At 37.7% G+C, this 24,116-nt stretch overlaps 1 long non-coding RNA gene across 3 annotated transcripts in view; it reads left to right on the top strand.

Annotated features, from left to right (window-relative positions):
* The window catches only part of LOC129487231 (uncharacterized), a 52,938-nt gene that overhangs the window by 9,211 nt on the left and 19,611 nt on the right, over positions 1-24,116 (top strand). For all 3 annotated transcript variants that reach the window (XR_008659264.2, XR_010122397.1, XR_010122398.1), the window contains 2 exons: positions 6,747-6,949; positions 7,172-7,323. This is a non-coding gene — a long non-coding RNA (uncharacterized lncRNA). The remainder of the gene's footprint in view (positions 1-6,746; positions 6,950-7,171; positions 7,324-24,116) is intronic.

The following is a 24,116-nucleotide window of genomic DNA, read 5'->3' as shown; positions in this document are numbered from 1 at the left end:
TTGATAAGGCAAATACCAACCTCCAGATCCCTTTTTTATAAACATTCTTTAATCAATCTTGCTTACCTTATTTTCCTAGACTATTTTGTCATGATTTAAAAACAGACTTTTCTCAGGGTTTGTTTGGAATTGAAAGAAGGGTATGTCCCACTAATTTGGGACATACCAATTTCTTTATAATATTCAAGTTCCCCATTCAAGAACCAAGCTATGATCCTCTATTCCTGTCTTTTAAATTTTACTGGATTGATTACTCAGTCACATTTTTAATATATTTTAAATCCCCTTGAAATCATAGTTTCGCTTTGATTTTCATTTTGCTAGAATGGTGATTCCTCAAGTAAGTTCCCCAGAAGAAAAGAGGAAGAAGGTACCTTCTGATACTTTACATAAGCAAAAATGTCTAACTTGTTTCTGACATATTTGGGGCAGGTATAGAATTTCCACTTGTAGTTTTTTTCTCTTAATATTTATCATTAAATCCAATGGATAGAATGTTCCTTGAAACACCAATTTTAGAAGAGATAAAATGAAAGAGGCCAGGCACAGCGACTCACGCCTGTAATCCCAGCACTTTGGGAGGCCGAGGCAGGCGGATCACAAGGTCAGGAGTTCCAGACCAGCCTGGCCAATATGGTGAAACCCCGTCTCTACTAAAAATACAAAAATTAGCCAGGCGTGATGGCACATGCCTCTAGTCCCAGCTACTTGGGAGGCTGAGGCTGAAGAATCATTTGAACCCGGGAGGTGGAGGTTGCAGTGAGCAAAGATCGTGCCACTGCACTCCAGCCTGGGTGACAGAGCAAGACTCCATGTCAAAAAAAAAGAAAGAAAGAAAGAAAAAAACCTAAGCGTCATAAAAGAGAGATTAAGTTAGTGAACTATTAATAGGGAAGTATATGTAATTTTATAAATGAGGTCCATATACTGATAAGGAAACAAGTACATGCAAAAAAAGAAGCTACATAATAATAGTATACAATGATTAGCTATTACAAAATAAAACCTATATATCAATAGGTTTTTATTATAGATATATATCTATAGTAAATATAGATATTTACTACCTATAATAAATATAGATATATATGTTACTATAGATGTATAGATTCATTTTCATACTATATATATTTATATATAGATGTATTTTCATACTATATATATCAATATATTAATATATCTATTTTCATACCATATATCTGGAAGAACACACACCAAATAGTAACAAATCACTATGGGGATTAAGATGTGGGAGAGAAAGAACTTTCACTTTTAATTTTATATACTCTGAAATTATTTGAAGTTTTAAAATGATGTTTTATTCATAGGTGTACAGTTTTTTTATAGCCAATGTACACATTTATTTCACCTTTTTATGCCTTTATTTCACTTGACATGGTTGACCACATCCCTTTTGTACAACACTGGATCAGGCACCTCTCCTACGTATTCCCATAACACACTATACATATCCCAATTACAGGAATTTTCACTTTAATTTATAATTTCCTCTTTATTTGTGTATTCCAAGGAGACCAAAAAGTCAGGTACTTTTCTCGTTTCTCATTTTATGTTTTACCTTACAAAGTACATGTTCAATAACTATTGTTTGAAAGCGTCTGTATGATTTGAAAGGGAATGTGTATAATGTAGCATGTGAAAAATAAAAGAGGTAATGCTCAGAAGGCAGAAAAAGGAAGTGAGCTAGGCAAGGTGGAAAGTCCTGAGGGTGAGCTATGCCCATTGGTTGAGCAGCCAAACCACCAAGGGAGCATTTCTTTAACTGCAGCCTAAGTAGGGCAAAAGGAACAAGTGGAGAACAGTGGAAGAAACTGTGCAAGAGCAGTAAGAAGATAACTGGCCTTCTCCATTTAGGGGAATTTCACGCCTAAGTGGAAAAGTAAATGTCCTTCTCTGGTGACCTCGTAGCTCAGCTATCCCATGTGGGTGGGATAAATAGGAGTAGCGTGGAAACTTTGAAGGGGAAATTGGTAGGCAAATACCACTGCGAAAGCAAGAGAAAGCTGGGTTCTTGCTTATTAAGGTAAAGCCTAAACTATTCAAAAAAGGAAACACCAAGAAGTGTACATCTATATGCAGAGGCTTAAATAAGATGGAAGTTCATTTCTTCCTCATGTTATAGTCCCAAGAAGAGCAATGCAGATTTGCAGGGAGACTATGAAGTCACTCAAGAACTCAAATTCCTTCCATTTTCCACCCACCATTCCCTTAAGTGATATCATTAGTGGGTTGTGGTCACACTCACTGCTTCCCATCTGTGGAAAAGAAAAAGAGAGGAACGCCAAGGCAAACAGCTTATTTTTAAAGGTACAAGTGACCCAGAAATTGCACATACTTTCAGCTTACATGTTACTTCAGCTCACATCCTATTAGCCAAAACTTAATCACTTGGTCACATTTAGCTGTGAAAGAGGCTAAAGATGTAGTCTCTAGGTGAGTAATCATGTACCTAGTGTAGCCTTTATTTCTATGGGAAAAGGGAAGTATGGATTTTAGAGGAAAACTATAAGTCTTTGCCATATGAAGAAACCAAATGTTGTGTTGTTAACCTAACCAGTAAAACTTAAAAGGCTAATGGCCACCAAATGCTGGTCTAAGACTACTATACATGTACAGTACAAAAACCAAGGACAAGGGAGGAAAGCATGCAATTTAAAGGTTTGTCCTTTAGTATGAGATAATATTCCTCCTATTTTATGTTAAAATATATTTAATGAGATAGTGATGATGGTAGATAGTATTCAAATGTCCTTTCTTAAAAAAAATGTTAAAACAGAGTATTGGCAACAATACATCAGTATACCCATTCCCCAATTTATGTGTGTGTGTGTGTGTGTGTGTTGTTGAGATTTTACTGATTCTTGAAATCTTTATCTGGAACTAATGCTCCATGTGACAACCAAGCACAGAAGGTCAGCAGAGAAGCCAGTACTATCCTTACTCCTCCTTTAACATCAAAGATGGTATCTCACCTCAAGGATAGGTTTTGTAAACTCTCCTCACTGGACCCACCATCATCTCCTTCTCTATACCCAGTTAGATCCTCCCACCTCTGGACTCCCATGGTATTGTTTACATGGTTGCACCACAGCTGCAAGGTCTCTAAAGGCCTAGACTCTGGAGCTAGCATAATGTCATATTTGTCATATTCTGTTGGTCAAAGCCAGTCATCAGCTCAAACCAGATTCAAGGAGATGGTCAGGTAACCTCTGCCTTTTGATGGGAGGAGCAGCAACATCATATTGTAAAGAAGCATGTGGACACAAGGAAATATGATTCATTTGGGTTGTGGGGGATGGAGTCATCACTGTAATGCTTTTCTACAACTGACATTTCCCACATGATAACATTCTATCTTCCAGCCTTCCTGTCATGCCCACAACTTCCTTTAAAACAAAGTGCAGTTCATAGGGTACCTTGCTTTGTACTGTATAATTCTGCCTCCTGGCTTCAAGAAGTCAGACTGGAGATAAGTACTCCTATTAGTTAGGATTAGTACTAAGTTAAAGTGAGAGAAAACCCCAATTGGCTGGGCATAAATAGAAGTTTATTTCTGGCTCTTGTTAAAGTACAGAGGTAGATTCTAGAGGTTTGGTATTGGCCTCCACATTATCAAACCTATTCTATCTTGTAGCTCCATTGACTGTACTTTCCATTTCCCAGGTTGCCTCATTATTCAAAATGGCTGCCAAGACTCCAAGCATCATACATCCCATTTCACTCAATAGAAAGGAAAAAGGTAGGGAAAATAGAGCCCACTCTAATTTGGGATGTTTCCTAAAAGTTGCACACCCAACTTCCTCATATCCCATTGGCTTGCATTTACTCATGTAGACACACCTATCATCAAGAGGGATCAGGAAGGTGGCTTTCTGGTGGCTGTGTCCCCAGCCAAAAATCAGTGGTTCTATTACTATGGAAAAAAGAGTAGATAAGAATGAAGATATGAGAGAGGTGAGGGAACAAATCACGTAGATATCTGTGAAAAAAAAAAAAGCACAGGCAGAGGGAAATGCAAGCACAAAGTTTCAAAGCAGGAGCATTCTTGAAAAGTTTGAGGAACGACAAGGAATCCAGCATAATTAGAATGAGAAGAGGAGTATCAAATGAGAATGAAGAGATAGCCAGGGATCAAGCTTAGTAAAGGCCAGGTAATGTGCTGTGAATAAGATATTCTAAGAATCCCAAAGCAAAGCTGTGTAGGGATCCTCAAGACCACCTACCAGTTTCAATGATTTGCTAGGAGCACTTACAGGACTCGACATATAGTCCTACTTATAGCCGTGACAGTGACAGGATACAGAGCAAATTCAGCAAAGGGAAAGGCATATAAGGCAAAGTCTGAGGAAACCAGTTGCAAGCCTCCAAGAGTCCTCTCCTAGTGGAGTCACACAAGAGGCACCTTATTCCTCTACATCAAGTTGTGGCAACAGGTATGAAATACTGCCTACCAGGGAAGCTCAAGGTTTTTATTACAGGCTTGTCACAGAGGCACCCTTTTCCTGGCATATACCAAAGCCCTGACTGCCAGAAGGAAAGCAGGTGGTTAGCATAAACTATGCTGTTTATACTAACAATTTAGACAGAGTGGGCCACTCTTATCATTTAGGTAATGGCCAGAACCCTGCTGAAACCTGCGTTTCCAGATACCCATCAGTAGCCAACCTTGCAAGGAGATTTCTAGGAATAGCAGTCTTGGGCCTATTGCTAATTCTTTCCTGAACAAAAGTACACAGGGAGGGATGCACAAAGCAAAGTGGAGTAGGAATCAGGAAACTAAGCAAAGACTAACCAGGCTCATAAGTTAGTAGATGCAATGAGTAAATAGAAACCATGAACCAGATAAACTGAGACAGAGAGAGTACAATAGTAACAGAAGGAGGAAGAAGCAAAGAGAGAAGTCAGTGGGACGACAACCCCTATTATTGCTCTTAGGATATCAGAGTTGCTATTAATATATGATTCTGGAGATCAATGAACAATGCTCCAGCTTCACATGAGGCCTGATTATTCCATTAAAATGTTTCCTATACTTGCTTCCTAATGTACTCATATCCTTATAATAAGTTGAAATCACCGAAAGTCAGAGGCATATTTGTGCTCCTTGAAACCTAAAAACACTTCGCTAATACACCTAGGGTTTTAGTCATTGAAAACATAGATGTTACAGAGAAAAACTAGAATGGTAGCCAAAGGATCACTGGCCAACTGGATAAAGGACCAAGATTTATAGTATGGCATAAAACCTCCCCTCACCCCCCTCCATAAAGTCCCTGCTCCAGCCACATCAAACTACTCACAAGTACATTCGAAGTAAACTTCTATACTTCTTTGATTTTGATCATGTAGTTTACCCTGTTTCGAATTCTTGGCCTTGTCATTCTCAAAAAACTCTGAAGAGCTTCTTTACCCAGCTCAAGAGTCATTTGCATTCTCGATGAAGCCTCTATGACCATTTCTTCCCTATACACTCTTGTCTAGCCCCTTTAGAATGAATCTTTATTTCTGGACTACTCTCTCAGTTCTTGGTATGTATTTCTATAGTAGCACATATAAAACATATTGTAATTGACAATTTATGTGTCTGTCTCTGAATAAATTATGTTCCTAGCACTTAGCATAGTGCTTCACAAGTGGTAATTCTTTACTAAATGTGTATCAAAGAAATGAATGGATGAACGAACCAAGAAACAAATCCAATGAATCACATATTGAAGAGTTATGACATCAGGAATCAAGGACAAGGCTCCGTGACCAAGACACCCAATTTTCAATTCTCATGCTTGAAACAATAATATCTCTCATCTATTTGGGTACTTTTTATTTCTCCAAATTATATTGCTTTTGTATTACCCTAGTTCTTTGAAGATACCATTACTTTACTCATGTTAAATAGCTGTGTTAGCATTGATTATAACAATTTCCCTAGTGAGGAAGCAAATTATTTTCTTAAAAATTATGGCAGAACTTAAATATCCCCCAACTTAAAAGGTCTGATGCTAAATATATTTAACTCTATAGTGTCTAAGTATGTTTATACAAGTAAGTAAACACACACAATTATTCTCCTGCTGTGAAAGTACTTTCTACCTCTAGTCGCTTATATGTGTATGCATATTTTTAAGTTAAACTTTTCAAAGGGGAAATATTTCAAGTAATACTGATTTCACAACCCACTACTATGACACTGAAAGTGAATTCCCCAAGCAATTTTATAATAAAACCAATTCTAAAAGCTTAGACATGGTCATAGCAAACATCAAATAAAATCTAAATTTGTTACTATTTCCATGTGATTTCTTTTGAGTAGTGACCCTTTAAAATCTGGTAGTATATAGGTTTCCTTTATCTCCCTGAGAGTTATCAGAATCAAGGCCTTTGGTTAAATGCTTTCATTACATGTTGTGGTTGTGGTGGTTATTGTTTTCAACATGCAAGAGGTTGCAAGAACTGAACTACACAAAATGGATTCCCCAAAACTGAAAAGAGATTTTTAAAAATAGCACTGTGAAATTCAAGCTCATTCGAATTAATTTTGAATTTCCTAGGTCAGCCATCTGAGAGAGGGCTTGCAAATGTGTATTGATGAGGTTGAGGTGTTGCCCAATTCTCACATGTGTGTAGAGAGGAGAATGTTGTTGCAGAGTTAGAGAAGGAAACCAATATTTTTTGAGCATTTTCTTTGTACCAGGCTCTTAGCATACACTCTCATTTAATCATCACAGCACCCTTCTATCATAGAGGTCGTCATCCACATTCCACAGATGAGAAAAGGAAGCTTGGAGAAGGAGGTTCCAGGCTGCACACCTATTGCTGAGGAGAGCTGAAATTCCAACCATGTTTCTCCAGCTCCAAAGTCTGTGCCTCTACCACTTGATATAAAAGACCATGTGACCACATCACTAGCTACAAACAGCTCTAACTAAATGTAAGCAATCCTGGAATTCATCCCTAAAATGGAGTGATCTGCTTGGAGATTAAAATTTTTTTTTAAAAAAAGAATTAAACAGGGATCAGCAAATTATAGCCCCAAACTTGCTTGCCAAATAACCTAAGGCTGCTTCCAGTCTACAAGGGCAGAGTTGAGTAGTTGTGACAGAAACCACATGATCCACAGAATTCAAAATATTTACTGTTTGACCCTTTGCAGAAAAAGCATGCTGATCTGACCTCTGGAAGAGAACCTTTGTCAATCAATATCTAGTGTTGTCCCAGGAAGAGAGATTCGATGTCTAGCAGACACTGGAAAGCCTACCTTGTATAAGTGCAAGGGGATCTGCTGACCCTGCCCCATTTACTCAAGTGAGTAAATTCCCCTTGCCCTGACCTATTCATCAAGGAATCTCATCACAAATACCATTTTCTAAGTACCGTAATAACTGAGAACAACTCTGAAGAAGAACAGATAATAGTTGCTGTGAAAATATGGCCAAATTGTAAATTAACAGTTTAATATGCTGGATTTAAAATCACCACACAATGAATTTATAATTGGTATGAAGCTCTTAAGTAGATCTGATCATATCTAAAAAAACTGGTAAAAATGAGTTTCTGAACTTTGCCAGAATCAAAGATTAGGATTCTTATTGACCCAAAAAGACAGATAAATGAAGAATATCCAAGTTAAGAAAGTTAACCAGCCTCTCAATCTACATCACTTTATCAGTATGTTTCCTGCATTAAATTAGTTCAAAGGATAAATAAACTTAGTTGATGAAAAAGGTTTATATGCTTTTCATCAATTGTATTCACACTGTGTTTCTTATTTGTTTTTATACCATGATAGAATAATAGGATGGAAAACATGAGACTCTGCACTAACATTTTGAATAATTCACAAAAAATTTTGGAATAGAAGATAGATAGTTTAAGTTAATTAGATTGGCTCTATGAACCAATAATCTAATTTTCAAGGTAACATGGGAGAAGTAATTTTGGATGACTAGCAAAAAAAATTAAAACAAAGAACAAAGCTGGAAATAGTTTAATTATAAAGAGGGAAAAAATTTTTAAACTGAATAATCTTTAAAAAGTAAAGAATTTCTTCTTAATTTGAAAATATAGAGAAATTGGTGACAATGAACACTTCTGGTTTTAGTCTCTTTTTATATAAATTTTTATTTAGGACAGCTTTAAATTTACAGAAAAAAATGAAAGAGAATACAGAGTTCTCAATATACTCCTCATTCAGTTGCCCCTCCTATTAGTATCCCACATTAGTATGAAACATTTGTTATAACTAATGAACCAATACATTATTAACTAAAGGATTCCCTTAGTTTTTATTCAATGTCCTTTCTAGGTTGGTTTAGTTTACCCATTCCTGAACCAAGTAAACATTGGCAAGGAAAATGGAATTGCTGTGATTGACTTAATTAATCCAGGCCAACCACTGGCAACCCAACTATATGCCAACTAACCTTAAGGGTGAAGTTGAGTGGATGTTGACAGGTCAATCACCATATTCACTACAATGATTTTCTGATGAGGGATCTACTAAGATATACTATGGGGAAAAGAATCCTAATTAAGCAATCAGCTTTTCCTTATTATTCTCCAGTAGGACACTCACAAATATAACTAATCATGAATAGCCAGAGATGTTCATGACACAACAATTGTTTGACATTTCTAGAGGGTATTTCTAGAAACCTTAAAAATTTCCAAGATCCAGAAAAACAGAAAAATTTTATATGATTTCTTGGTTTTCTTTCCATTCTATTGATAGACATGTTGTTTCCTATGCATAAATTTAAACCCTACAGATTACTGCCTTTTCTTTAAAAAAATTAATCTTATTTTTTAGAGAATAAAATGCATTCACAAGATTAAAAATTCAAAAGACCCAAGTATATATAGTGAGATTTCCCTGTACTATCTGTGTTCCCTAGTAATTTCCATTCTTGTCTACCACCAAAGTTATCATTTTCTTGTGCATTCTTCCAGAGATAATTTGTGCAAATGTGTATATATGTATATATTCTTTCCTCCACTTCTTTTTACAATGCTCTTCTTCACCTTGCTTTTTGTCTTTATATCTTATTGCTCTTTCCATAGTGATATTGAGAGAGCTTGCTCATTCTGTTTTATTTCTTCACATTATTCCATTGATGGATTTACTGTAATTTATTCAATTAATCCCCCATTAATGAACGTTTGAGTTATTTCCAATTTTTTGATATTACAAACTCTAAAAAGTGCTGCAATGTATAAGCTGAGACATATGTCATTTTACCCACATTCCCAGGAGGATATCTGTAGAACAAACTATTGCCTTTCCATCTCTCACCAAAATTTTATTTTCACTCCAAGAACAAGTTTTGCACTGGGTGAGAATACTCACAAAATAACTGGCACTGATCTTTGTTTGTTTAGTATAAAAGACTCATTCAAGTCACAGACCAAAACCAACTTCATATTATATATTTCACACACTAATTTACACTGAAACTCTATTGTCTCACTAAGAACAATCACTTTCTTAGAGCTTTACTTGGATTATCAGAACTAGCAATTGGAGGACACATAACAAAATAATACCATTGACTGAATGTGAAACAAGTTGATAGCAATACCAGGAAGATGAGACATGCCAGGAGGTTGCCTGGCCTTGCTTGGTAGCATGGCAACTTACTCACTGGCCTTGGGATCCTTTCAATTCAACTTGACAACTCAACAAAGTCTCTTATGTTTGTGGCCCTCTCCAGGGAAACTTGTATACATCCAAAGTTTTGTAAAAATTTTCTGTCTGAGTTCTTAAAATTGTAATACTCAGGGTATTTCAGCTGGCTCCCATTAGCAAGGGTCAGGAAAGCTAAATGCATTCTTTTCTAGTTACCAGTCCAGGGCAGAAGCCAGTGTGCTCTGAACAAGATCTGAATGTGGATTATACCATCACCTGGGACTTACCAATGAATGCTCCATTCAGTCAGTGCCCTCAGGAGCTCAGTAGTGGGACCCATAATGATAACATTATAATTAAAATCCTAACATTTATCGAGCATTCACTATGTGCTCTGCTAACAGCTTTAAAAGCACTCTTTTCATGATTCTTTTTCACAATTCTAGAGTTGATTCATTTGCAGATTTAATCTAGAAATCTTTTTCATGATTCTAAATTTCAGTCATTTGCAGATGTATTACAAGCATCTACAGGAAGCTCATCCCTCCTTTTTCCACTCTGTAACCCAAAGTTAACCTTGATGTCAGACTCTCTCATTTGTCCTAAGAGTGACTAAAATGAAAATATCCCTGCAAGAGGGAACACAGTAAACGGAACCAGTCTTTTACACATCATTCTGACAAATTTTGTCATATTCTTTCCAGGATAAAATCTTCATGAGGAGAAGACAGAAAGACCTCTGTAGATATGTTAGAAGGTGGGGACAGAGTACTGCTAAAAAGGGGGCACTTAAAGGCAAGGTTGATACACAGTAAAAGTTTAGTTCGCCTCAGAGTAGTATCTGGAATATAATCACCATTATTACCCATCTTCCAGTTATAAATCTCTGCTATGAACATGTGGGAAAACAAAGGCCAGAATGGTTTTGTTTCATTCTCCAAAGTATTGATAATAATAAAATTTAACTAATGGTTCATTAAGTAGTGGCATCCTCAAGGATCAGAAACTTCTAATCGATGCATTAGATAGCCTTCAGAAGTTGCTTTTAGGTACGTATGAAGGGTGTTTGAGATTATCCCATTTTAAAATAATCAATCCTAAGATCAGTTTAATAGACATTTGCTTTTCAAAATTATTTTTTGGAGATTTTGATCCTGGGTCTTTAAGCATTAGATATGAGTTATTACTTATCAAGACCTAAAACCACTCAGACTGAAGAAGATCTCTGCCCAGTTGCTGCAAGTGGTTAGCAAGTGGCATGGAATGCCTGAAGAAGTGGGTCACACAGTTAATTACACACAATTTAGCCAAGAGGTAGGCAAAAGGCAATCTCACTCTGTCTCTGATCTGTGTCCACTTTGAAACTTTATCATTGGCAGCAATTTGGTTTTTGTACCTTCTTAGCGTCCATGGGGCAGTAGGCTGGGCTGTATCATTTTTGGCCTCTCTTAGATGACTGAGTATACCTTGCTGAGTGAATGTTCAGGGCTGAGGGAGAGAAAAAAATGCTGTGTGGTATCCCACTACAGCCCCTGAATATAGGCTCTAACCAGAAGCACACAACTGGGCTGTGATTACTATGGCCTCACCTTTATTTCCAGAGAATTACCCAGCAACATTACTGGAAATGAGCTGTCTTGTCTAGTCAGCTCCCATTCTCTCAGAAAGGTTAGAGCCCCATGAATTTCACAATCTTGCAGCTTCTTGGGAAATGCATTATGAATTTCCAAATCTCTTGTTCAGCCTTGATAAAATTCCCAAATGATTGCAAAAGTGAAAATAAAACCCAAAGCCATTTTGAACCTTGGTATTTACAAATAAGACAGGGAATAAAAATTACATGCAAGTAAACTGGACTTCATAATCATATTGACTTTTTGGCACTTAGTAGAATCCATAGTCGCTATATGGAAGGAATAAATATTGATAGTAATATAAGTTTAATCTTGTCCTCTATCTCAGTCATTTATGGGATGTTAGGACTGATAGGAGTTTAAATATCATCTACTCCATACCTTCATATCACAAATTTGAGACCAGAGAGATTGTCACTCACTTATGGGCACTTAGTTTACATGGTAGAAAGAACACTCAGCTTAAATGAGAAAACTTGAACTTGAGTCCAAACCCTGACACTTTCTCGTTGTGACTTTCAGACAAGCCAGCAGGCCTCAATTTCTATATTGGCAAATTGGAGTAATTTATGCACCAGGAAGGCTGGCTGTGAATGTTGCTTTGTTGGGGGAGGAACAGTGAAGTGCCACCAAAAACTTGGAAATACATTGACTCTTAAAACTAGTAAAATTCACAAAATAGTTGAGAAAGCCACCTTCAGAAATTAATAATAAAATTGCCAATTTATGATGGAAGAGTTGTTTTTAAAACAAGTCATTTTTCCTGATCAAATATTACTAAATTTTCATCTTACTTTTACAAATCTAGACAATAAAAACAAAGTGAGGATTGGCTTACTCATAATTCACAGTGAATATATCTCCAAATATATTCTGGAAGAATTGATCATCTACATACAGATAGGAACCTGTCATATCCGCTTTTGACACTCAGCAAGATATTGGTATAATCTTTCAACATATTTGAGAGCACACAGAATTCTAAGGAAAGTGAATTATGTGTAACATTTGGGAAGCTGATTTGATCTGAAATGTGATGTTAATTTGATAACCGGGGGAAAGACAGTGAATAAAATCAGTCAGATTGGCAAGAAGTAAAACAAAAAGGAAGCCCCAAAAGGCCAAAATGTAGACCAGGAATGGTGCAAGGCTTTACAGACTTTATTTTATTTAATCCTCTCAATCGCCCTAACATTATTATTCCCATTTTTCATAGGAGGAAACTGATCCTTAAATAAGTTAATTATCTAATATCATAAAACTAGTAAGTGTTAGGAATTATATCTGTAACCCAACAGTATACTTCCAGAGCCTGATTTTTTAAAATTATATTTTATTTTTGCTAAAGTTATGCATACATATAATGTAAAGAATCAAATAGTTCCATAAGGTTTGTTTTGAAAACAACCATCCCTAGCTCCTGCCTTCCATTTTTCACCCCCTAGAGGCAACTACTTTCACTCCCGCCCTACCCAGCTAATTTTTAAGGTCTTTCCCTCAATTTTGCTAGGTAATATGCTTGAATTGTTACTTTGTGGATTTCCCATTTGAGACATTCTCTATTGTTATCTCACTCTAGAAAGTGAGGAATTAGCAGTGTTTCTCCCTCATCCCCCACTCCCACCATGAGCACTTGCCTCTCTGCCCATTCTCTCAATATATTCATACTATGATTTTTATTATATCTAATAGTGAGTTGTGTTCACATTACTATGAAGAGGAAAATGCTATTCATAGCTAATACCTGTAGATCACAGTGATCTTTTCTTTTCTACACAACCTACTTTTTTTTTTTTTTTTTTTTGACAAGAGTCTCGCTCTGTTGCCCAGGCTGGAGTGCAGTGGCACGATCTCAGCTCACTGCAACGTCCACCTCCCAGGTTTAAGTGATTCTCCTGCCTCAGCCTCCTGAGTAGCTGGGATTACAAGCACCCACCACCATGCCCAGCTAATCTTTTGTATTTTTAGTAGAGATAGGGTTTCACTATGTTGGCCAGGCTGGTCCACCCAACCCAGCCTCCCAAAGTGCTGGGATTATAGGCATGAGCCACCACGCCCAGCCTAGGGGATCTACTTTTGTCTTACTTTTTGGAAGTATTGTCTTAGTTATCTTATTGCTTTTCATTTAGTTTTCTTTGTATTTATTACTAATTCAAACTCCACCTCAATTGTAGAAATCTCCTTTTAATATATTCAAATGCATTAGGACTTAACAGCTTCATCTTCTCAAGGAAATCTGACTTGCTTCCATCTGGATAAGATGCTCTTCAGCATTAAAAATCAAATATTTTTCTACAAGGTTTGCTTGGAAAACAACAACCATCCCTAGTTCCTATCTTCCATTTTTCATGCCCTAGAGGCAACTACTTTGTCCCCCACCCCGCCCAGCTGATGGAAGCTGCCTTCTTCATACTCCTGGGGACTCTCCTGGTCATTTCTAGTCTTGGATCTTGTTTCCTGATTCCTATGTCTTCCTCTTTCTCGGCTTGTTTCCCAGTGAAGAACATAACTCAGTAGCTTCTCGAAAAAGAGTGCAAAGGAAATAAATGTTTTGAGGCTTTGTGCTATGATTTGACTGTGTCCCTCAAATTCACGTGTTGGAAACCTAATCTTCAAATTTATATGCTGATGGCATTTGGAGGTGGGGCCTTTGGGTGGTAATTAGGGTTAGATAAGGTCATCAGGACGGAGCCCCCATGATGGGAGTGGTGGCTTTATAAAAAGAGGAAGAGAGACCTGAGCTGACATGCTTTTGCCCTATTGCTATGTGATGTTCTTGTCATGCTGTGATGCAGCAAGAAGGCCCTCACCAGATACCAGTGCTGTGCTTTTGTATTTCCCAGCCTCCAGAATCATGAGCTAAATAAAGCTTTATTTTTTATAAATTACTCAGTCTACAGTATTTACTCATAACAATAGAAAATGGACTAAGACACCTTATAAATTTGAAAATATCTTCAGTCTACACAATACTCTTTCAAGGTGTAGAAGTCTCTTTTCCTGTGAATTTTGAAAGCACTGCTCTTTTAGATTTAGGTGTTACTATTGAGAAGACAGATGACACTCTGATTCTTCATTTTTTATATTAAACCTGTTTTATTCTGGAAGTTTGTCGTGTCATCTTTTTGTCCCTCTTGTGCTGAATGTTTAAATTCTTCGATACAAATTTACAGAGTGACTACTATGTGCCAGGCACTATTCTAGGTATTGAGAATATATCAATGACAGTTTTATGATGATACTCTCAGGTGAACATAAATTTCTCCCCATCATTCTGGTAGGTAGTGGGCCCTTCAACCTGAAAACTGAGATTGTAAGATTTTGATGTTACAAATTTTTGATAATTTCCTACCCTCTGTTCTCTTCTTTTGGTAATACTATTATTACATGTTGGATCATCAGGACTGATCCTCTAATTTTCATATATCCTTTCTCCTCAATTATCCTTATTAGCCTTTTTGTTCTACTTTCTAGGAGATTTCTTTATCTTTTATCTCTTACATTAAATTTCTTATTTTTAATGTCATATTTTTAACATCTAGGTTTCTTTTGAGCTCACTGAATATTCATTCCTTTTATGGATAATCCTGTTATTTTATATATTTTCTTATTTTATTGTTCTGTTGGCAGAGCTTGTTTCCTTCAAGTTGTTTTCTTCTGTTTGTTTGGTTTGGTTTGGTCTCTATCTTTCATTAATAGGCTTTCCTCAAATATCTAGTGATTCCTAGCTGTCTAGTTTTATTTTAAGAATGAAGCATTGAAAAGAGGATGTTTTGTATGCATGAGGGGACTCTCCATTGGGTTTGCTACAGGATGATGTGACATAGGCCAACATACTGGGCCAATGTCAGTATCTTTTCTTTCAGGTTGATAAGATTGCCCAGACAATATTTCCAGCCTTCTGCTAAGAAAACATAAGCCTGGCTAACAGTGTTCTGGGAGCTAAGTGAAGGAAGAAGATTGAAGAAGTCTCAGTATACAACTTATAAATACATACTTAATCCCCAGCCTGCAATATTGTAGCCTACATCCTTTCCTGGTAACCCCAGTCCAGAGTCCCTGTATTTGTTCTTGGCACCAAAATAAGAGGCAGTCTCCCACCTGAAAAGAATAGGAATGGGGAATTCGGTATCCATCAGCTTCTTACAAAGAGGTCTCACCAAATCCCATGTTTAAGCACCACCCTCATTCCTAGTTCCTAAGATATCTGTGTTTCTTTTTAAAACAAAAAACAAAAAAACAAAAACAAGATCTCTCTATGTTGCCCAGGCTGAAATGCAGTGGCTCTACATCGGTGTGATCAAAAGTACTGCAGCCTTGAACTCGTAGGCTCAAGTGATCTTTCCACCTCAGCTGCCTGAGAAGTTGGGACTACAAGCATGCAACACCACACCCAGCTATGTGCTCCAATTTTATGGGGTTCTATAATGTAAGTTGGGTTGGTTATCATCAAGCTAAAGATTCAGCTTTCTTGGTTGTCTTAATTCAGTTACTACTTGTCTATCTGCTTCCCAGTTTCTAAAGTTTTATTGCTGTTGTCTCCTATCTCATTTCCTTTGTCCTTGTGCATTTATGTTTTGTTAACAATTATTTCATTGTTCTCTCAACTGGGTTCAGAAGGAAAGAGATTTGAATGTATGTGTTCAGTCTAACATCTTTAACTGCACTGTCCCAGATCCTGCGCTATTGTTACTCTCTATGTTATAAGGAAGTTGGCAATGTTTGTTCTAACTGTTCTAGAAAGACAGATACTAAAACTAACAAACACAAATGCAGTCACTAAAGAAATATGTTGACCACAGTTTGGATTAAACATCCATCAAGACCTCCATCATTTTTTTTGTTTTGATTCTGTGCTTACCAGAAATCTTCTAATTACATGAAACTCAAAATGTCCAAAGTAAAATTGTTAATCTTGCATTCAAACTCTAGATGCTACAGTGTTCTCTTATTACCATGTAATAAGATGGTCACTATCCTTTTAATTACTCATGTCACAAATGTAGGAGTCATTCTAACACCTTCTTCTTTAGCCTCTTTATCTACCCATCACTAAGTTCTGTCATGAATATTTATGACATGTTTACTTCTTTTCATCTCTACTATGAAGATCCTAGTCCAAGTTACTAGCACGTCTCTCCTAGACTTTTACCATTGCCTTCTAACTGATCTCTTTCAGCAACTCACTGGCCCATTCCCCAAACTGCAGTCATAGACACCTTTGCAAAATACAAGCCAGATCATATTCTACACAACCTGCCTAAAATCTCTAAGTTTCCTATGAATAAGAGTGACAATCATTAGCAAGGCCTGTAGAAGCCTGCAGGGATTGGCCTTGTTCCTTCTCTGGTTTTATCTAGTGGTTCTCCTCCCCTGGTGTCAGCTCCCTAGTCCGGCTGCCTTTCTTTCTGATCCTCTTTTTGTCTGAAACTCTTTCCCCCTAAAAGCCCCTTCAGGCAGAACAGCTCTCTTCTACAGCTGCTCCCAATGCCTAACTGCCGTGTTCATTGGCCCTGGTTATTGCTTACTCAATCCTTAGGTTTCTGTTTAGTGTCACTTCCTCAGGGAAGCCTAGTGAGGTCATTCTTCTTTTGAATTTATACATACAGAAACATGCTTCATTTCTTTATAGCATTTGTCTCACTTATTAATTAGGCCCTCTTTTTATGTCTATTTGATTAATATCTGCCTCTCCCACCACACTATAAGTAATATGAAAGCAAGGAATACATGTATTATTTCTCACTACTGTATTCTCAGGACTTGAGTAATTGCTGATTTTCCCTTTTAGAGTTGGTTTTAAAAAATATCTTGGATGAAGTCTTCTTTAAATTCAGAAAAATTTGAATATACTATCATGCAGCCTTTCTTTTCATGATTGAAGGTCATTGTTATTTTTTAAATGCTGTAATACAGCCAATTTCTTAGTCTTTTGAGTATATAGGGATGTCCACTGCTATGTTAAATAACCTCAGACCAATTGTCCAGGAATAAAATTAGATAACTCTAAAGTTTTCAAAGGAGAATTTTAGTTCTTTAATGCTCAACAGAAGACAACTGACTGGTTCAATTACTACCTTCAAATATAGGAAGTATTTAATAACAACATATATATAGAGAGAGAGTAAAATATATATCTATAATATAATATATAGCAAAATATTTGGCATACAAGATACGATTGGAGAATAAAGAACATTCAAAAAAGCCCAACAATTATTATTGTTATTATTACCGTTATGGAGTACTTATCACCTATCAGTAGTAAGGAAGAGCTTTAAATGCATTACCCCATTTAATCCTCACAGCAACCCCCTGAGGTAGCTAACTGGTAGTATAATATTTCCATTTTACCAATGAGGAAATTCAGGCAGGTTAAGAAAGTGGTTAAGAAGCCATCGGCCCAAGTGATTGAGTTGTCATTCTTACCCCAGGAAGTCTGGCTCCAGAACCTGTTGGCTTAATCCCTTTCACGAAAATGTGAATAAGCAATTTTTTCAAGAAAGCAGATAGTTTCACCAAAGAAAAATAATTTTAAATTTGAGAGAACCTTCATCTGAACACAAGAAAGAACAATTTAGAAGCAGTGAACATTGGAGTAAACTATTTTTAAAAATACGTTATATGTCTGTTTTAATTAACTGTGAAAAATAGAATGGACCAGGCATATAGGCCAGAAGAGTCAGTCAATCAAATCTTTAAAGATAAGGCAGGGATCCAATGATCTTTTGACATCACCTCCAGGTCTCCAACCCTGAGACTGAGTTATCCTTTGTTTCTAACCTTTTCCCTGAGTGAAAGTTTATCTAATGTCGTCAACTTTGTTTTATCCCAGGGTAGCTTATCCAGGGCAAATCTTGCTTTATGGAGTTTGGTAGTCACTTTGCTTAATGACTTGCTGCATTAACAACTTGGCATTCTCTTCACCCGCGGTCAGCACCTACCCAGCTTAATTACTTGCTTTGTTGACATTATGCTGTCTTCAGGGAAACACTTTAAAATCCAAAAGTTAATGTCTTAGTCCTTGTGTGCTGCTATAACAGAGTGCCTGAGAGTGGGTAATTTATAATAAACAGAAATTAAATGGTTCACAGTTCTGGAAGATGGGAAATCAGAGTTCAAGGGGCCAGCATCTGGCAAGGGCCTTTTATTATATCATTCCATGGTGGAAGGGCAAAGAGAGGGTGAGAAAGAGAAAGAAGGAGGCCAAAGTTGTCCTTTTATAAGAAACCCATTCCTCTGATAATAAACCCACTCCTGTGATAATGGCATTAATCCATTCATGAGGGGAGAGCCTTCATGGCCTTATCACCTCTCATTAGGCCTCACCACCCAACACTGTTGTATTGGGGGTCAAGTTTTCAACTCATGAACTTTAGGGGGCACATTCAAATCATAGCACTTAACCACCTCCACTTTTTTTTTTTTTTTTTTTTGAGATGGAGTTTCACTCCTGTTGCCCAGGCTGGAGTGCAATGGCATGATCTCAGCTCACCGCAACCTCCACCTCCCAGGTTCAAGTGATTCTCCTCCCTCAGCCTCCTGAGTAGCTGGGATTACAGGCATGCACCACCACGCCCAGCTAATTTTGTATTTTTAGTAGAGGTGGGGTTTCTCCATGATGGTCAGGCTGGTCTTGAACTCCTGACCTCAGGTGATCCACTCACCTCGGACTCCCAAAGTGCTGGGATTACAGGCGTGAGCCACCACGCCTGGCCAACTACCTCCACTCTTAATACCATTCCATCCCTTCCTGACCCAAGTATAAGATCATAAATGATACTAAGGAGAAAGATACACGAAAAAAAATTAAAGAAGTTAACATGATTGTCATGAGGGTTTTGATGAACTAAAAAAATATGCAAAAGATGAAAGAAGACATTACGGCTCAATAAATCAGAAAGGCAAGAGCCTATAAGAATAGTGTTAGTAAGACTAAATTATTGTTTAGAATTACCATGAGGCTTACTTAAAATATGATAAAGATGCTTTAAAGAAATGGATAATATTCTTAAGCACAACAAGAATCCAACTTTGGCCAAGCATGGTGGCTCACACCTGTAATCCCAGCACTTTGGGAGGCCAAGGCAGGTGGATCACTTGAGCTCAGGAGTTCAAAACTGGCCTGGGCAACACAGTGAAACCCAATCTCTGCAAAAAGTCCAAAAATTAGTTGGATGGTGGCTTGTGCCTGTAGTCCCAGCTACATAGGAAGCCAAAGCAGGAGGGTCACTTGAGCCTGGGAAGCAGAGGTTTCAGTGAGCAGAGATTATGCCATTTGCACTCCAGCCTGGGCAACAGAGGGAGACCCTGTCTCAAAAAAAGAAAAAAGTATCCAACTTTATAGGCCAATGGTGTGTGTGTGTGTGTGTGTGTGTGTGTGTGTTGGTAATAGTGTGTGTAGAGGAAAGTATGCTAGAATTGGGATCCCTCCATCTCTTCCCTGAACTTTCCAAGGAGCTACTGCTGACTCAGGCCCTGCTCCAGGGAGGCCTTTACACTCTAATCTCCATGCAAGGGCCATTGTCCTCACCATGTAGTGGGCTGCAGGCCTTAGATGACTCATACTTGCTTTTGGAGAATACTTGTCCAAAGGCCTTAAAACCTTAAAATCTGTGTGCTCAACCTCACCAAATCCCATTATGTCTCCCTGTCTTATCTTAAAAAAACTTCTGCTATTCCTCCCTCTACTGTATTATTAGAAGAAGATGGGGAATAAAGGATGAATTGTTTATCTATTTAGACTCTAGGCAAGTTATCTGCAGGAATGCCTTTGGTTTAGATAAATATAAAAAACTCCTACAGTAAGGAGTTCAATCTGTTTTGTGGAATTTGAGCCAAAATGTCAGAAACACTTCCATACACATCAGCCTAAGCATGGGCTTCTGTAATGTTTTCATAAAAGAGAGCACTTGTTATATATAACCAGTTAGCAATTTTGATAGGACAATGCCAGTGGCCCAAAATGACCAGTGACTCTCCCATATGTTAAGATGCATGTGAATATGACTGACATTACCATTCTCAAAATACACTAAAACCCCAATAGCCTTTGGAATTATTAGTTCAGTGTCTGTTTTATCCCCAAGTTCACTGCAGGCTTTGTCCGTTCAATAAGATGAATAGTGTCCTGAGAACAATAGCATGCAATACCCTGCTCCTCCCACTTTTACACCTGTAATCCTTCCTCAGACTATAATCTTGTATGAGGTCAAGGGGGTTTTGACTCTCTTTTCACTGTTGCATTTCCAGTATTTCACAGAATCCTTGTCACGAAGTAAATGCTCATTAAATAGGTGGATAAATAAAACAATACATTAATGACTTAGGAGTGAGTGTTTTCTTACCTTTCTCAGGACCCTAAGAACATCATTTAAGCCTTTTGCTCCCAAATCTGTCTGTACCTCAGGATCACCTAGGGAGCTTTTTAAAGAACAGAAATTAGAGCCAGGCATAGTGGCTCACACCTGTAGTCCCAGCTACTTGGGAGGCTGAGGCAGGAGGATTGCTTGAGCAAACGGAGTTTGAGGCTGTAGTGCACCATGATTTCACCTGTAAATATCCATTGCACTCCAGTCCAGGCAACATAATGAGACTCGATTTCTAAAAATAGTTCAAAAACTAAAACAAAACAAAACCCAGGTTTGGTCCTCACCTTCAAGCACTGCAAATAGTAGTTTACAAAGCTCTTTCAAGTAGTGTGATGTGCTGCTAAATTTGAGAGGCAACAATTTAACCTGTCTAGCCTCAGTTTTCTCATCTGGAAAACAGTTGGCCTACCCCCTCACAGAATGTCATTAAAATCAAATGCAATAAAATGCAAAGTACTCTGGCAAAGAAGAGACCGTGTATGACTGTGCAAGGTAGGACAAGAATGGACAACGACCAAATAAATAGCCTGCCAGAGAGAACAAACACACAATTTCATAACCCAAGTGCTTCTCTGTGGCACATACATAACTCAACAAATTCTAAGATTTGAATAGGATCTGAATGTTTTCTGAACAAATCAACTCCTCACCTCTTTGTGAATCTCCCATATGTATCTTCTGTTTAACTTAGAAACAAATCACCTATTTAAAAAAAAAAAAGTATGGGGAAGTTATTGGAAAGACTGAATTGTTTTGGGAAAGACCATTCATTCATTCCTCATTTTATTCCTTTGCTGCTCAACATTCATAACTAGTCATTTCAACCTCATGTTTAATCTCCAAACTTGCATCAACACAAGTGCTCTGACTGGATTCCCTGGATCCTCTTTATTGTTTCTGTGTCCTTATCTCCCAATCTCCCAGCTTCCGCACACTCAGCTCCTAACCTAACTCACCAGTCCCCTTCTTCAGAGATCTACCCTTGGGCTACAGGACACCATTAGACAGGATGCACTGAGGGCCAGAAGTGGGGTGGGGTAGAGTTGATGCCCCACCCCTCACCCCAAGGCAGCAGGTAGTCAACCCCAGAACTATAGAGGAGTATGAAAACCCAGATTATTTGCCTTGATGCAGAATAAACTATGCAGTGTCAGTTACACTCCAGAGCTCCCATGGAATTAGACTGAGAATGAAACTTCACCTGTAATTGGACCCTTGCTTGGCTTCTTCCTCCTCCTATTCTACTTCCCCAACTCCCTTACTGGTGTCTCACTTAAGAACTTCCTTAATAATTATTTGCCCACAAATCTTCATCTAAAGATCTTCCTCATAACTTCTTCATCCTCCTCAACCCCAGATATTATATTTTTTTAAAACTTCATTTACATTTGTCTGATTACTGAGATGGAGTGTGTATCTATGTGTCCATAATAGTTAAGTCAGTTGATTTCTTCTTTTGTGGTCTCACATCCTTGGTTCATCTTGTTAATTCAGATTAGGTATTTTTATGTGTAATTTACATACAGGAAATTAAACATATTTTAATTATATAGCTCAACAAATTTTTACATATGTACACACCCATGTAACCAACACCCAGATCAAGATATAAAACATTTCCAGCACACTAAGGCTCCCCAGTCCTCTTCCCAGTTAGCAGTAACCACCTCCAAGTGATCACTATTCTAATTTCTATTGGTATAGATAAATTTATCCTGTTTTATAGGCTTATAAAAGAAAACATCCTATACATACTCTTGTGTCAAGCTTCTCTCATTAAACATTATGTTTGGGAAATTTATCCAGGTTGCATATATAGTTCATTCTTTTTCATTTCTGTGTGGTTTTTCCATTGTATGAGTATACCACAATTTATTTACCCATTTTACTGTTGATGGAAATGTGGGTTTTTTGCAATATGGAGCTTTTATAAAGAAGGCAGCTATGAACATTCTTTACAAGTCTTTAGGCAGATGTAAGTAGTCATTTCTGGATGTATATACTTAGAACCGATGTTGCTGGGTCATAGGTTATAGATTCTTTGGTTTGATTGGTGGTATAGCAAACATAGTAACTCTGTCATATTTGTATAAGTTTCTGCCTGCTTGTCTTTTTAATAATAGAAATCTTCTTTTTTCCCAAGTTTTATTGCAGTATAATTTTCACATATAAAATTCGCCCTTTTTAAATGTAAAGTTTCCAACAATACCATTTGACCCAGCAATACCATTACTGGGTATATACCAACAGGATTATAAATCATTCTACTATAAAGACACGTGCACACATATGTTTATTGCAGCACTATTCACAATAGCAAAGACTTCAACCAACCCAAATGCCCATCAATGATAGACTGGATAAAGAAAATGTGGCACATATACACCATGGAATACTATGCAGCCATAAAAAAGGGTGAGTTCATGTCCTTTGCAGGACATGGATGAAACTGGAAACCATCATTCTCAGCAAACTAACCCAGGCACAGAAAACCAAACTGCATGTTCTCACTCATAAGTGGGAGTTGGACAATGAGAACACATGGACACAGGGAGGGGAACATCACACACCAGGACCTGTCGAGGGTTGGGGGGCTAGGGGAAGGATAGCATTGGGAGAAATACTTAATGTAAATGACTGGTTGATGGGTGCAACAAACCACCATGGCACGTGTATACCTATGTAACAAACCTGCACATGTATCCCAGAACTTAAAGTATAATGAAAAAAATTGACTAGGATTATAGTCATTTAACCACCACCAAATCAAGATAAAGAACATTGCCATCACCCTGGCCAGGAGCAGTGGCTCATACCTGTAATCCCAGCACTTTGGGAGGCTGAAGCAGGGGGACCACTTGAGGTCAGGAGTTCAAGACCAGCCTGGCCAACATGGTGAAACCTCATCTCTACTAAAGATACAAAAAAATTAGCCAGGCATGGTAGCACACGCCTATAGTCCCAGCTACTCAGGAGGCTGAGGCAGGAGAATCACTTGAACCCGGGAGGTGCAGGTTGCAGTGAGCCAAGATCACGCCACTGCACTCCAACCTCGGCAACACAGCGAGACTCCATCTCAAAAAAAAAAAAAAAATTAAACAAAACAAAACACAGCTTTACCTGTTTATTCTTTAAGATAAACTCTAGAATTATTCCAGAAAGTGTCATAAAAATGACCGTTGCCTTCTCTGAAAACACATATATGTAACAAATCACAAGTCCTAGCTCTTGAGTTGGACCGGTCAGCCTAGGAATCCCAGTCACTTGCTTGCTGGATAACATTAGGCAAGCTGCTATCCTCTCTGATAATCAGTTTCCTCTCCTGTAACATGATTATAATAATGGTGCATGCGTCATGGGGTTATAAGAAATGGTGAACATAACTAATATAAATGAGGGCTTGCCATTTGCCCAGCACTGTACTAAACACTTTGTAGTGACGTATTTAAATCTCACAACAATCCTGTG

This window comes from Symphalangus syndactylus, chromosome 8, assembly GCF_028878055.3.
Source record: "Symphalangus syndactylus isolate Jambi chromosome 8, NHGRI_mSymSyn1-v2.1_pri, whole genome shotgun sequence".
Lineage (NCBI taxonomy): Eukaryota > Metazoa > Chordata > Mammalia > Primates > Hylobatidae > Symphalangus > Symphalangus syndactylus.
This window is presented reverse-complemented; position numbering and strand designations above follow the sequence as displayed.